This window comes from Ranitomeya variabilis, chromosome 1 (genome assembly GCF_051348905.1).
Source record: "Ranitomeya variabilis isolate aRanVar5 chromosome 1, aRanVar5.hap1, whole genome shotgun sequence".
NCBI classification, from domain to species: Eukaryota; Metazoa; Chordata; class Amphibia; order Anura; family Dendrobatidae; genus Ranitomeya; species Ranitomeya variabilis.
In genome coordinates, this window is record NC_135232.1 from 733,785,033 (window position 1) to 733,800,247 (window position 15,215).

Consider the following 15,215-nt stretch of genomic DNA (forward strand, 5'->3'; position numbering starts at 1 on the left):
AGGCCAAGGGATAACACGACAGCGCAGACTCCTGTGCAACAAATAACGATGCTCAGGAGGCCGCGCCAAGCACCAAGGTGGCATTTTTGCCAGCTGTACTGCGTCTCTTTACGAAGGGAACTCACGCCTCAAAATCAGTTTGACTGTGTAAGGGCCTAAATGTTATACGTGTCCCTTTCAGCGTGTGCAAGGAGAAAAATGAAAAGAGCAACCTTTGACTTGTGCAGCACTACTGCTGCATAAGCTGTGGCTCTTCTAGTTTGTAACCCCTGAGGGGGGGTTAAAGGTTACTTTTAAAATCGGTTCAATTAGGCTTCGGCCTACACTCTGCTCCACCTGCAGAGCCCGGGCTCCAACACCGCTAGTTGCTGTCCGGAAGTGCTGGCTGCACAGAGCCAAACACCTCGCCAATGTGTCAGTGGGGTCCAGCACCGCCAGCTGTTCCCCTGCTGTGTAGCCGGCAACGTGTCCTGCGACCGCCACGCAGACACAACAGACCCAAAGCTGCCGCCAGTGCAGGCTTCGGCCTACACTCTGCTCCCTCTCCTCCTGCTGACCCTGGGCTCTAACACTGCCAGTTGGGGCCCGGTAATGCTAGCTGCACAGAGAAAAACACCAGCCAATGTGTCAGTGGGGTTCAGCACCGCCAGCTGTTCCCCTGCTGTGTAGCCGGCATCGTGTCCTGCAAAAGCCACGCAGACACAAGAACTGAAATTGAAGGGATCCTGTCGCCCCACCCCCAGGTGTTTGTGTGTTTTCCAGCCACCTTGTACAGCAGTAATGCTGCATGTGTGCAAGGTGGCTCATAAACTTATTCTCCTCGCACATGTGGACCTGAACACGTCTAAAATGTGTCCTCTGTGACCATTTAACCGTCCCGGAGGTGTGACTTTCCTTTGTAATGACACGCTGCAACCCCCTTGGTAGCGCTGCCCGTCTTCTGGCATCATTGTTTGGCTGCCTGCGCCTCTGCGGCTGCCCTGACCCACACAACGCCCCTCGGTGTCTTATTTATTTGGACTGCGAGGGTGTGATTGACGGGCATGAGCAGTGCTTATGTTCGCCTGTCCCTCATCTCCTTCCGCCTTCTTCAGACTGTGCGGCTTCATGGCCGCGGCATGCGATAAGGGATCAGCTGACGCCGCACAGTCTGAAGCGGGTGTAAGGACCCGAGTGTGAGAGGCGAACCTATGTACTGCGCCAGGCCATGAATCCCAGCCCCGCAGTGTTTTAACTATGTAAAGACACTGCGTGGCTCGGATTCATGGTCGTCGCAAACCGCAACAGCCGACATGAAATGATGTCAGAAGATGGGCAGCGCTAACAGCGCAAGGCCAAGGGATAACACGACAGCGCAGACTCCTGTACAGCAAATAACAACGCTCAGGAGGCTGCGCCCAGCACCAAGGTGGGATTCTTCACATCTGTGCTGCGTCTCATTAACGAAGGGAACTCTCGCCTCCAACACAGTTTGACTGTGTAAGGGCCTAAATGTTATACGTGTCCCTTTCAGCGTGTGCAAGGAGAAAAATGAAAAGAGCAACCTTTGACTTGTGCAGCACTACTGCTGCATAAGCTGTGGCTCTTCTAGTTTGTAACCCCTGAGGGGGGGTTAAAGGTTACCTTTAAAATCGGTTCAATTAGGCTTCGGCCTACACTCTGCTCCCCCCACAACAGACCCAAAGCTGCCGCCAGTGCAGGCTTCGGCCTACACTCCCCTCCCTCTCCTCCTCCTGCTGACCCTGGGCTCTAACACCGCCAGTTGGGGCTCTAGGAAGACAAGCTAGAATAGGTCCCCATCCTGGTTCCAGTACCGTCAGCTGGTTCCGGGCAGAGCCTTTGGCTTAGGTGCCTCCCTCTGGGTATCCGAGTTCCACCAAGGTCAGGTCGTCCTTGGTAGTGCTTTCAGGCACGGGTACCTCCTGCTTAGTAACCGGGTTCCAGTAACGTCAGCTGGTCCTCGGTAGTTCCATTGGCTCTTGGACCTTCGGCTACCCATCCGGGTTCCAGTACCGTCAGCTGGTTTTCGGCAGTGTCTTTTGCTCTTGTACCTTCTGCTCCCCATCCTGGTTCCAGTACCGTCAGCTGGTTCCGGGCAGAGCCTTTGGCTTAGGTGCCTCCCTCTGGGTATCCGAGTTCCACCAACGTTAGGTGGTCCTTGGTAGTGCTTTCAGGCACGGGTACCTCCTGCTTTGTAACCGGGTTCCAGTAACGTCAGCTGGTCCTCGGTAGTTCCATTGGCTCTTGGACCTTCGGCTACCCATCCGGGTTCCAGTACCGTCAGCTGGTTCTCGGCAGTGTCTTTTGCTCTTGTACCTTCTGCTCCCCATCCTGGTTCCAGTACCGTCAGCTGGTTCCGGGCAGAGCCTTTGGCTTAGGTGCCTCCCTCTGGGTATCCGAGTTCCACCAACGTCAGGTGGTCCTTGGTAGTGCTTTCAGGCACGGGTACCTCCTGCTTAGTAACCGGGTTCCAGTAACGTCAGCTGGTCCACGGTAGTTCCATTGGCTCTTGGACCTTCGGGTAGCCATCCGAGTTCCAGTTCCATCAGCTGTTTCTCGGCATTTTCTCAGCCTTCTTGTACCTTCTGCTACATTTCCAAGTTCAAGACCCTAAAGACGATGACCCGGAAGAACACCCCTAAGATGATGACGACACCAGAGACGACAACCACCGAGATGACGACGACCCTGGAGACGATGACCCTGAAGACGACCCCAATGACGACGACCCTGGAGACAACGACGACAACCTGGAAGACCGAGAAGCAGAAGAACAAGAGGCTGCAGAACAAAGAGCAGAAGAACATTAAGCATAAGACTAAATATAAGAGCAAAAGATATTATCTAAATTATAAGCAGAAGAAGACTAAGCAGTGTATGGGGGTGAGTCCGTTCCTCCTCGTGGTGCCCCTGGATAAAGCCTGATGCTGCAGGCCAAACTGAACGCGGACAAATGTACCTCTTTTGTGACAGGCAGAACGGAAGGTGTAATCTTCAAACTTTTATAGATAACAACTACGGGAATGCCTGTCACAAATAAGAATATGATGAAGAAGTTGAATATGAAAAAGATAATAGTTAAATAAAAATAATATGAACAATGTAAAAAAAAAAAATTATAGGTAGAAGAAGAAGAAGATGAATAAGGTGAAGATAGTTTATGTCAAAGAAGCTGATGATGAGGATAATGAAGAAGAAAGTGTGGGAGAAGTAAAAAAGAAGGTGAAGGACGTGGAAGAAGTGAAACATCAATATCTGACAAAATAAAAAAAAAAAATAGTCAAAATCTTTCTAACGCCGAACGTCATAAAAAAAAACAAAAAAAACTGCTATTCTATTTGTTTGGGCTAAACCTCCGTGCCTTTAATGTCTCCGCCACCTCCCCCAATACATCCTACATTATTCTTAGTTGTTTTCCTTCATGTAGAATTAACCTACAAGGAAAGAAAGGGTTTATTTTAATTCCGATATTTTCGTCCCATTGACTTGCATTGGGATCGGGTATCGGTATCGGATTAGATCCGATACTTTGACGGTATCGGCCAATACTTTCCGATACCGATACTTTCCGATATCGGAAGGTATCGCTCAACACTAACAGCGACTCTTCACTCTTCCCCAAATGCCTCAGGAATATGCAAATTATCTCCATCGAACTTCAATTCCTGGTTTGACCATTTGCTCTCACTTCATCCCATCTAACTCTTGCTAAAGTACAACTCCTGACTTGCTTTTACAATCTGCATGGATCTAAGAAAAATAAAAAAACACATTTCAAGAAAATTTCTTTGTTTTTGACCATAATTTTACATTTTGTCCATAGCAGGAAATCTGCTTTTGTGCAGTAGGTCACATTGATATTCAATGACCTTTGTCTGGAATTGCAGTTGTTGTGTAGACCAGCAGAATGGAATGAAGCAGCAGTACCAGGTATATGAGGAGACTCACTTGAGGTGATGTAGCAGAGCTCAGAGGCATAGCAGAGCCAGATATGCCAGGAGAATAGTGTTTGTTGATGTAGTAGAGTCCATCAGTACAGCAATTCTGTGTTATTTTAGACTAGCTTGTGGTGATGTAGCATTGCCCAATGGTATGACAGAGCTGGGAATGTCAATAAGTATGCTTGTGGTGATATAGCAGAGCCCAGTTGCACAACTGAGCTGGTTGTATCAGGAAATGCACTGGTCATGACATAGCAGAGACCAGCAGTGCAACAGAGCTGATTATGTCAGGAGACTCACTTGTGGCAACATAGCAGAGCTAAGCAGCACAGCAGAGCTGATTATATCAGTAGACTCAGTTGTGGTAATGTCGCAGAGCCCAGCGACACAGCACAAGTGAGTATTTTGGGAGACTGAGTTGCGGTGATGTAGCAGATTCCAGCAGCACAGCTGAGCTGAGTATATCAGGAGACTCTGTTGTGTTAATGTAGGGGAGCCCAGAGTCACAGCAGAGCTGAGTTTATCAGGAGTCTCAGGTGTATTAATGTAGCAAAGCCCAGCCATACAGCAGAGCCTGGAATATTATGACCCTCAGTTTTGGTAATGTCGCAGAGACCAGCAGCGCAGCAGTGCTCAGCATAACAGGTGCCTCAGTTGTGGTAATGTCGCAGAGCTCAGAAGCACAGGAGAGCTGAGCATATCAGGAGACTCAGTTGTGATGATGTAGCAGAGCCCAGCAGTACAGCAGAGCTGAGCATATCAGGAGACTCAGGTGTGGTGATGTAGCAGAGCACAGCCATACAGCAGAGCTGAGCATATCAGAAGACTCAGTTGTGGTGATGTAGCAGAGCCCAGTAGCACAGCAGAGCTGTTTATATTGGGAGACTCAATTGTGGTGATGTTCCAGAATTCAGTGGCTTGGCAACCCTGCGTATGTTAGGTAGAGAAATAATTAAGCAGAGTCCAAAAGAGTGCTAGTAGTGATGGGTTTTTACCCTACCTGTCTAAGGCCAAAATGCGTGACCTCAAGTGTGAGTTCTAGTTATCGTGGTAACCCATCAAACACAGGAGCAGAAGAAGACGACCACTGAGGAAGGATGGCGAGAACAGCACTGCAGCTGGCACAGGTAAGAAACATCTATCTGTGTTGATCCAGACAAAGAGAAAAAGTAACCCATGCACCAAAAGTCGACTGTCTTATTCCAAATGCAGGTTTTTTTTCAAAATTTGCATGTTAGATCATCTTCTCAACATTTTACATGTGGAACTAATACTTGAAGCCCTAAAGCAAACTATCTTTTATAGAAAACTTCGGTGGCAAAAGTTTTGTAAATCCTAAAACATTTCTCCAATCAGTCGGCTGAATGTGGACCTCAAACTGTTACAGTAAGTGGTTTGTAACCACAGAGACTGCGAACCAGCTGTGCACTGCGACACAGTGACAGGAGTGACAGGCAATAGATGCCTCTTTGATAAAGAGAAGATCTGTGGTTTGACATTGGAGAGGAGTAAATCAAATATTTATTTGTTTTCGCATTTGAGGAATGGGCCCAAAATAGACGTTGTAAATGCAAAATAAATCGGAAGAGATGGGAACAAACGTACGTGGGTTGAATATGAGTTTTAAATACTGTAGAGAAAAGCAAGTTTGTATCAAAAGTTTGTACTAAAAGATACATTAAAAAAAAAGGATTCCACTTCCTTAGTGGGAACGTCTAAGGGTCACATTTATCATATTTTCTTCACTTCTTCAAAGGATGGAAACGAGGACAATATGGATAGAAAGTTATAAGCCCAGAGAGGACGTTACATATTGTATGTATATCACAGAGATGTCTGGAGAGAAGTGACTAGTGATGAGCGAATTCATTTGGCACTATTAGTCACTCCCAAGAATAGTATGGTATTCGGGCTATTCATTACTGGGTGAGTAATTAGGTAATCGCCTCGGTATATTCGAGTGACCTGCCCAGCATGTTTGGCACTTTCCTTGCAGCCAATGAACATGCTGGGCTAGCTTGCCAATCACAGTAATGCTGGCGCCATCTTTGGTGTGACATTACTGCGATTGCCTGGCCTTACAGCATCATAGGGGATATTTAATGGCTGTCGACGCCATGTTGCACACATTGCAGCCGAAAACAGCGTAGGGGGAGTAGTGTGAGTGTAGGGAGAGTGATAGCAGCATATAGGGAGAGTTATTCATTCCAAAAAGTTCTTTTAAGAGCTGAAGATTGTGAAGATTCTTTGTTAGGTGGAGATAGTGCAGGGAGAGAGTTAATAGGAGGGAGGGTGAAAGGCAACACCTGGATGTTATCATCATTGCAAGGACATGCTGCAGATCTCTGCTGTTTTCCACTGTGTTGTATAGTTTAGAATTAGGAATAGCCTGTGGGACTAGAGTTAAATAGGAGGGTTTCATTCACTACCATAATATGCAAAACAGCTATTTTTAGAGGCAAATAATATTAGGTAGTATCAGCATGTGCAAAACCAGTCTTTTGGAGCTGGATAATATTCCTGCATAGCAGACTGTAACAAATTTTTTTACAGCTAAATAATATTCTTCAGTGCCAGCACACAGTAACATCCATTTTAAAAGTTAATTACTAAATAATATTCATTGACTATTGCTTAAATAGCTAATATTTATCTAGCATTTGTGTGACTGGCGCAAAACCTGCTGAGCTATGAAAACATCACTATTTACCAGAAATTTCCCTGAGTCTGCTTTGGCGTGTTTCATAAAGGTGATCTAAAAAAATAAAAAAATTCTATTGATTAAATAAATAGTGTATTTTTATCTAGGAGTTGTGCGACAGACGTAATGTGTGTAGAGGTACGCAAACATCACAATTTAGCAGTGGCAATAATTTTCATTAGTCTGCTGTTGCAGTGTGTTAGCAAGGCGATATAAAAATTTAAAATTATTTTCTATTGGTTTAATAAATAGCGTATCTTTAGCTGTTGTATGACTGGTGTGCGACTGGCATTATCCAGGCAGAGATATACAAACTTTACATTTAGCAGTGGCAATAATTTTCATTAGTCCACTGACACAGTGTGTCAGAAAGGCAATATTAAAATAAAACTAATTACATATTGGTGTAATAAATTGCGTATCTTTATCTAGCAGTTGTGCGACTGCTGCAAAACCTGTTGAGATAAGCAGACATGACTATTTACCTCTAATTTTCATGAGTCGGCTGTTGCCATATGTAAAAAGCTGATATCTTTAGAAAATTGCCACACATTGCTAGATACAGTGAATTCCTACATAACACCTCTGGGAGAGTACTTGTAAAAAATAAAGCCAGTAAATTTTAGAGTTACCCATCACCTGGGGAAAGAGACTCTGCCATTCATGCATAGAGCAAGTGTTGTGTGAGGAGATCCAAGATTTCACCTCTGAGTTAAGAATGATGAATAAATCAGAGGTCAAGAGTACCTTTAGATCCTTCATGCAGGGGGATAAGGTCAGGGAGCAGAAAGCCAGCAAGCACCCCCAGTCTGAGTCCTCTTCCTCAAAGGAAAAAACTCAGATTTGTCAAACTCTTCCTCATCCTCAGACAATTAAGTAGGGGGCACCACTGTTTCCCTTTAGAAGAGGTAGAAAGCCTGGTTAAGGCGGCTAGATCCACTATGGGTGTAATAGACCCTCAACCAGAAAAGATGGTACAAGACCTAATGTTTGGAGGATTTGCCCAGAGGAAGCAGATATCATTTCCCCTGAATGAAAACATACAAGCCCTGATAAAAAAGTGGGAGAAACCAGATAGGAAAAATTCTTCCGTACCATCCTTAAAAAGGAAATATCTCTTCGAGGATATATTATCCACATCTTGAGATAAAGCCCCGAAGCAAGATGTTGCGGTAGCAAAGCCCTCTAAGAAATTTGACCTCCCGTTAGATAAGAAGGCAGATTCCTTCCTTAAAGGAGCATGGGAAACATCGGGGTGTAATCTTAGGCCCACTATAGCAGCATCCTGCACCTCTACATCCCTTATGATCTGGGTTGATCAACTAGAGAAACAGCTCCGGGATGGGGTGCCCAGGAATTAAGTACTAGAGTCCATTCCCTTAATACGGGGGGCAGTAGCTTTTTTGGCAGATTCTTCAGTCGACTCAGTGAGACCAGCATCTAAGTCTGCAGTTTTCAGAAATGCAGCCCATAGGACACTTTGGTTCAAATGCTGGCTGGAAGACCTGCAAATCAAATTAAAGTTATGCTTGATCCCCTGTGAAGGAGAGTATTTATTTGGAGAAACATTGGACGACATCCTCCAGAAGGCAGGGGATTAGAAAAAGGGGCCATTCCCACTTTCAAACTGTCCTTTCAGAATAGGGCATTTTTCCATAGGAGGTCCCCAAAAGAGCAGAGTAGATGGGATGAAGGGAGGAAGAAAGACAAGGGATTCCTCTTTGGAAGCTCCTCTTGTAATAGGCAGTGACGGTCTTTCCCTAGTGAGGTGCTGTTTCCTTTTCCTGTTTCCTTCCGGCCTGGGAGAAAATTTCAAACAGTCCCTGGATATTAAATCTAATCAGGTCAGGCCTGAGGATAGACTTCTAATCCCTCCCTCCCCAGAACTTTGTCATGACTCCCCTACGATCCTCTCCGGAGTAACAAGAGGCCCTGCAGTACGAGATTTTGGACCTAGTAAGTAGCGAGCAAAGCTGTTCTCCAGGAGGTCTCTCCTCGAGAAAAGAGGGAGAGATTCTACTCTCCATTGTTCCTGGTAAACAAACCAGATGGGTCATACCGGACAATTATAAACTTGAAAAAGTTGAACGGGTATGTAAAAACACAAAGGTTCAAGATGGAGTCAATAAAGTCAGCCATCAAAATATTGTTTCCTAACTGCTTCATGACGGTTCTGGATCTCAGCGACGCATATTACCATGTCCCTATACACAAAGGCTCCTCAAGGAAGCAGTCTCCATAAAAGGAGAACTAAAGTGTTTCCAATACAAGGCCCTTCCCTTCAGCTTTTCCCTCAGGTGTTTAACAAATTAGTGGCGGAGGCTATGGCGCAACTGAGTGAACAGGACATTTTGATCATTCCTTATTTGGACAACTTCTTGGTAATAGGAGACTCAGCTCAACGCTGCAGAATACAACTAGACAGGGTAATGACTACCTTAGCAAACCTGGGTTGGCTTTTTTAACCTAAAATTCAAGGCTCGAGCCAAAGACTGCACAAGAGTTCCTAGGATTAATATTTGACTCCCGGAAATGAGAATGCTGCCTCCCAGTGGAAAAAAAGGGGGAAAATTATGAGTCCGGTATTGAGAGCTTCCCAAAACCCATCCATGACTTTGAGGAAGGCCATGTCCCTGCTAGGTTCCCTGACTGCTTGTTTGCCAGCAGTCCAGTGGGCCCAGATACACCCCAGGGACCTCCAGTGGGACATTTAAAAAAAAAACAAATCTCTCTAGAAGGTCACTTGGAAGGGCACATGACTCTGTATTCATCAACTATACATTCCCTGACTTGGTGGGAAGACATGAGCAATCTAACCAAAGGGGTCCTTTGGGTAACAAATGTGTTCTGAGTAGTTACCACGGATGCAAGCCTCACCGGATGGGGGGCTCACCTGGACAACAAGGTTACTCAGGGGGTCTGGATGAGGCAGGAGTCCTTGGTGTCCTCAACCAAAAAAAGCTATTGACAGTGAGTTATGCCCTGTTAGAATTCCTAGCTACCCTTCTAGGACATCATGTATGAATATTTTTGGACAATCAGGTGGTGGTGGCATATCTGAATCATCAGGAGGAACCAGGTTATGGCCCCTGATGAACCCAACATCTAAAATTTTTAGGTTGGCAGAAAGCAATCTCCTATCTCTCTCGGCACTACACATTCAGGGAGTAGAGAATCACAGAGCAGACTTTTTGAGCTGTACTCAGTTGAGACAGGGCGAATGCGTGCTAAAGGAGTCTGTTTTCAAACAGATTGTGGAAATGTGGGGTCTTCCGGTCATACATCTCTTTGCCAATATTAACAACACAAAGGTAGACTCCTTTTGCTCCCTAGATCCCAGAGGGAATCCTTAGGCTCCCGATGCCTTTATGATCCTATGGAATCAGAGCCTGGCCTATGCTTTTCCCCCAGTCATTCTAATCCCAGTGGTCCTAAGGAAGATCAAGGAGGACAAGAATAATACTGATAGCCCTCTTTTGGCCAAGAAGAACTTGGTTCTCCTGGCTGAGGATGATGTCTATCATCGATCCATGAGTTTTACTGGAAATAATGGACCTTTCTCAGGGACCGGTGTTTCACCCTCAGCGAACCTACACTTAAAAGCATGGAATTTGAAAGGGGGCTGTTGGGGGATAGAGGGTTTCCCCAAACTTGGTTTACACCCTGTTGAAGACTAGGAAAATTCTTACCACTAGAGCTTACGGAAAAACATGGAGGAAATTCCTATCCACCTCAAGGGTGAGAATCCAGGATGGAGTCCCAATTACGGCAATCTTGGAGTTTCTGCAGAAGGCGATGGAATGAGGACTGGCTACCAGCACCATAAAGGTTCAGGCAGCAGCTCTAGGGGCCATATACAATCACGACATAGCAGGCAATCAATGAGAAGCACGATTTCTTAGAGCTTCCACAAGATCTAGGCCCATTATCTGTTAGAATCTGTTTAGTTTGTTACTATCCGCCATTTTCTTGTGGAGTTCTGGCTGCTGGTCTTTTTCCTCTGGTGCTGGGTTTGTCTTGGGTCAGGTGTTTGTTTCACTCTTTATTAACCAGAACCTGCCTCTCAGTCCTTGCTGGACAACAGTGTTAATCTGCTTGAGCTCTAGCTTGGTGCTTTGCTTAGTGTTCTGTGCGTGTTATTTGTGCAGTACTGGTACCTCTGGTTCTGCTAGCCTTAGTTTCTGTTTTCTATTGGTTTCTGCAGCCTTCTCTCATTTTTGTACCCAGTCCTTAGTTCTTTTAGGGTACCCCTTCCCCTTATCTATAGGTCTTCATTTGAGATTAACCTAGGATCGTCGGTGGGTCTATTCGCAAGGAATGGGTCGCCCACTCCATCGTAGGGTTTCAGCCTAGTCATAGGGTCTAGGCTAGATTAAAAAGTAGACAGAATGATAAGGTTTCAATTTTGCTTAAGACCCCGTTGACTGTGGGGAGCCGATGCAACTTGGGGCGATGTCCTCTCGTTCCCAGGAAAGGCAAAGAAGATTCTCAGAGGGGCTATGTGTTTATTGTGGTAAGGCTGACCATTTAATTAAGCAATGTGAAGGACGCATAGACAAGGAAAAGAGAAAAAAAAGGTCAATCAGAATAACCCTCCCTTTTTCTGGAGCGAAGCAACAGTTGTCCTATACTTGTGTGTGTGTATGTCTATGTGTGTGTATGTGTGTGTGTATTGTATACACACACATATATATACAGTGGAGCAAAAAAGTATTTAGTCAGTCAGCAATAGTGCAAGTTCCACCACTTAAAAAGATGAGAGGCGTCTGTAATTTACATCATAGGTAGACCTCAACTATGGGAGACAAACTGAGAAAAAAAAATCCAGAAAATCACATTGTCTGTTTTTTTATCATTTTATTTGCATATTATGGTGGAAAATAAGTATTTGGTCAGAAACAAACAATCAAGATTTCTGGCTCTCACAGACCTGTAACTTCTTCTTTAAGAGTCTCCTCTTTCCTCCACTCATTACCTGTAGTAATGGCACCTGTTTAAACTTGTTATCAGTATAAAAAGACACCTGTGCACACCCTCAAACAGTCTGACTCTAAACTCCACTATGGTGAGGACCAAAGAGCTGTCAAAGGACACCAGAAACAAAATTGTAGCCCTGCACCAGGCTGGGAAGACTGAATCTGCAATAGCCAACCAGCTTGGAGTGAAGAAATCAACAGTGGGAGCAATAATTAGAAAATGGAAGACATTCAAGACCATTGATAATCTCCCTCGATCTGGGGCTCCACGCAAAATCCCACCCCGTGGGGTCAGAATGATCACAAGAACGGTAAGCAAAAATCCCAGAACCACGCGGGGGGACCTAGTGAATGAACTGCAGAGAGCTGGGACCAATGTAACAAGGCCTACCATAAGTAACACACTACGCCACCATGGACTCAGATCCTGCAGTGCCAGACGTGTCCCACTGCTTAAGCCAGTACATGTCCGGGCCCGTCTGAAGTTTGCTAGAGAGCATTTGGATGATCCAGAGGAGTTTTGGGAGAATGTCCTATGGTCTGATGAAACCAAACTGGAACTGTTTGGTAGAAACACAACTTGTCGTGTTTGGAGGAAAAAGAATACTGAGTTGCATCCATCAAACACCATACCTACTCTAAAGCATGGTGGTGGAAACATCATGCTTTGGGGCTGTTTCTCTGCAAAGGGGCCAGGACGACTGATCCGGGTACATGAAAGAATGAATGGGGCCATGTATCGTGAGATTTTTAGTGCAAACCTCCTTCCATCAGCAAGGGCATTGAAGATGAAACGTGGCTGGGTCTTTCTACATGACAATGATCCAAAGCACACTGCCAGGGCAACGAAGGAGTGGCTTCGTAAGAAGCATTTCAAGGTCCTGGAGTGGCCTAGCCAGTCTCCAGATCTCAAAACTATAGAAAACCTTTGGAGGGAGTTGAAAGTCCGTGTTGCCAAGCGAAAAGCCAAAAACATCACTGCTCTAGAGGAGATCTGCATGGAGGAATGGGCCAACATACCAACAACAGTGTGTGGCAACCTTGTGAAGACTTACAGAAAACGTTTGACCTCTGTCATTGCCAACAAAGGATATATTACAAAGTATTGAGATGAAATTTTGTTTCTGACCAAATACTTATTTTCCACCATAATATGCAAATAAAATGATAAAAAAACAGACAATGTGATTTTCTGGATTTTTTTTTCTCAGTTTGTCTCCCATAGTTGAGGTCTACCTATGATGTAAATTACAGACGCCTCTCATCTTTTTAAGTGGTGGAACTTGCACTATTGCTGACTGACTAAATACTTTTTTGCCCCACTGAATATATTTTTTTCAAATCTGACATCTATGTTATCTTATAACCTTTTTGATATTTTTATCTACACCCCTTTTTATTATGTATTTATGTTTTATGTTATAGGTTTTTATATAGCAACTTTTTGAAATAATACATACTATCTCCTTGAGCCAAAGAGTTGGCCTTCCCCGCTATACCTCTTTTTTTTAATCAGCTTCACATACTATAAATATATAACTCTATTCACATATTTATATATGACATTTATTTATTTTTTATATATGATGACATATTTTTATTGTATGGCCTTTTATATGGCCCTTACTAGTCCTGTTATGATTATTATGTTTCACCAATATCACATAGTACATATATTTGAATTATTTATGTTTCTTTTATATAATGTGTTTGAAAGTTGTATTTACAATTGCTGCTATGTATGCTGTATGGCTGTATTTACCGTATTTTCTGGTGTATAAGACGACTGGGCGTATAAGACGACCCCCAACTTTCCATATAAAATATGGAATTTGGGATATGCCCGCCGTATAAGACGGGGGTCATCTTATATGCCCAGTCATCTTACACGGTGTGTGGTTCCCTGGGTCTGGAGGAGAGGAGACTCTCCTTCAGGCCCTGGGATCCATATTCATGTAAAAAATAAAGAATAAAAATAAAAAATATGGATATACTCACCCCTCCGATGGACCCTGGCTGTCACCGCTGCAAGCGTCTGCCTCCGTTCCTAAGAATGCAGTGAGTGAAGGACCTTCGATGATGTCGAGGTCATGTGAGCAGTCAGGTGAGCGGTCAGGTGACTGGTCACCTGACCGCGACGTCATCGAAGGTCCTTCACTCTCTGCATTCTTAGGAACAGAGGCAGACGCTTGCAGCGGTGACAGCCAGGGTTCGTCGGAGGGGTGAGTATATCCATATTTTTTATATTTTAGATCGCTCCCTGCACACGCCGTACCCAGCGTATAAGATGACCCCCGACTTTTGGGACAATTTTTAGGGGTTAAAAAGTCATCTTATACGCCGGAAAATACAGTATGTCTTTTTGAGCACTTATTTATGCATTATACATGACAATCATTCTTTTTTCTTTTCACTCACATCCTTTGTCACTCACACTGTGCACTTTCTTCTCCTGGCCGTCACTCTTTTGGCCTTTTCTTAAGGTATGTATACCTGTTGTCTCCCCTTCCCCACTTTGTCTTTTCTAAACTCCTGACACCGCGCCGTCTACTCAATAGTTTATTCCCATTTACATGCGGTGAGCGCTTCCTTCGGTGGGCGTTTGAGTTGGTGCCATGGTTAAGCATCTCCAAGACGCCATGGAATCCCCACCCACTTTGCTGACGTTTCAGCTGTGGGCGGCGTGACATCAGACGCCGAGACCATGGTTTCCGGCCTTCGCCATACTGCAGGAAGAATCACACAAGACCACGCTATTGGCGCCTCCACTTTTGGATGCTCTATGAATTCCTGCAATACATCCCAGTACACCACGCCCCCCGAGGAAGCACTGACAGCGAAACGCGCGTCGGGGCCTCTTGTCCATGTCTTGGCATTAGGTTGGTATAATTTATTTACTTACTTATGCTCTCTTTCTCTTTCCATGATATGTGCATGCCTTCATTTTGAGGGTAGCGAATCTGTGATGGTGGTTGTATACGACACGATTAAGTATACTATGGTTCCTTAAAGCACGTTGTATTGATCTTATACATTAGCATTTACTTGTGGACCTTTCATTCACTTGCTCAAGTGTCTGTTTTTTTATACTACCCCACACAAGCATCTGTAATAGAGGGACTTGTTTACTAATATGACTGTACCCTAACCCTGCCTGACATGGTTCTTAGGTGTCACTAGCCTTGACATTACTTGTTGTATGTACTCTTATCATCTTTTTTGAACTATTTATTAAAATTAATATATCTAATAAGAACTTTGCTCTGGGATTCATTTTTTTCTTTTTTGGGCAATATTCCTCCCTTTTTCTGGTAGTTCTACCTGTCGTGGTCAGTCAGGCGTGTTATGGGAAATGTTGTGATGTACACATTGCTGCTGTTGTGAAAAAAGAGCTACCTGAAGCTGTTCATTTCTGAAAAGAGTTTCCAGAATTCCTGGAGTCACAAGCTCTCCCACCTCATAGAGATTACGATTGCACTATTGAGTTTGTCCCAGGTGCTACTCTCCCTAAGAGTCGTTTATTTAATCTGACGATTCCCGAGAGGTAGGCCTTAAAGGAATACCTGCAGACTAGTCTTGGTACAGGTCATATAAGAC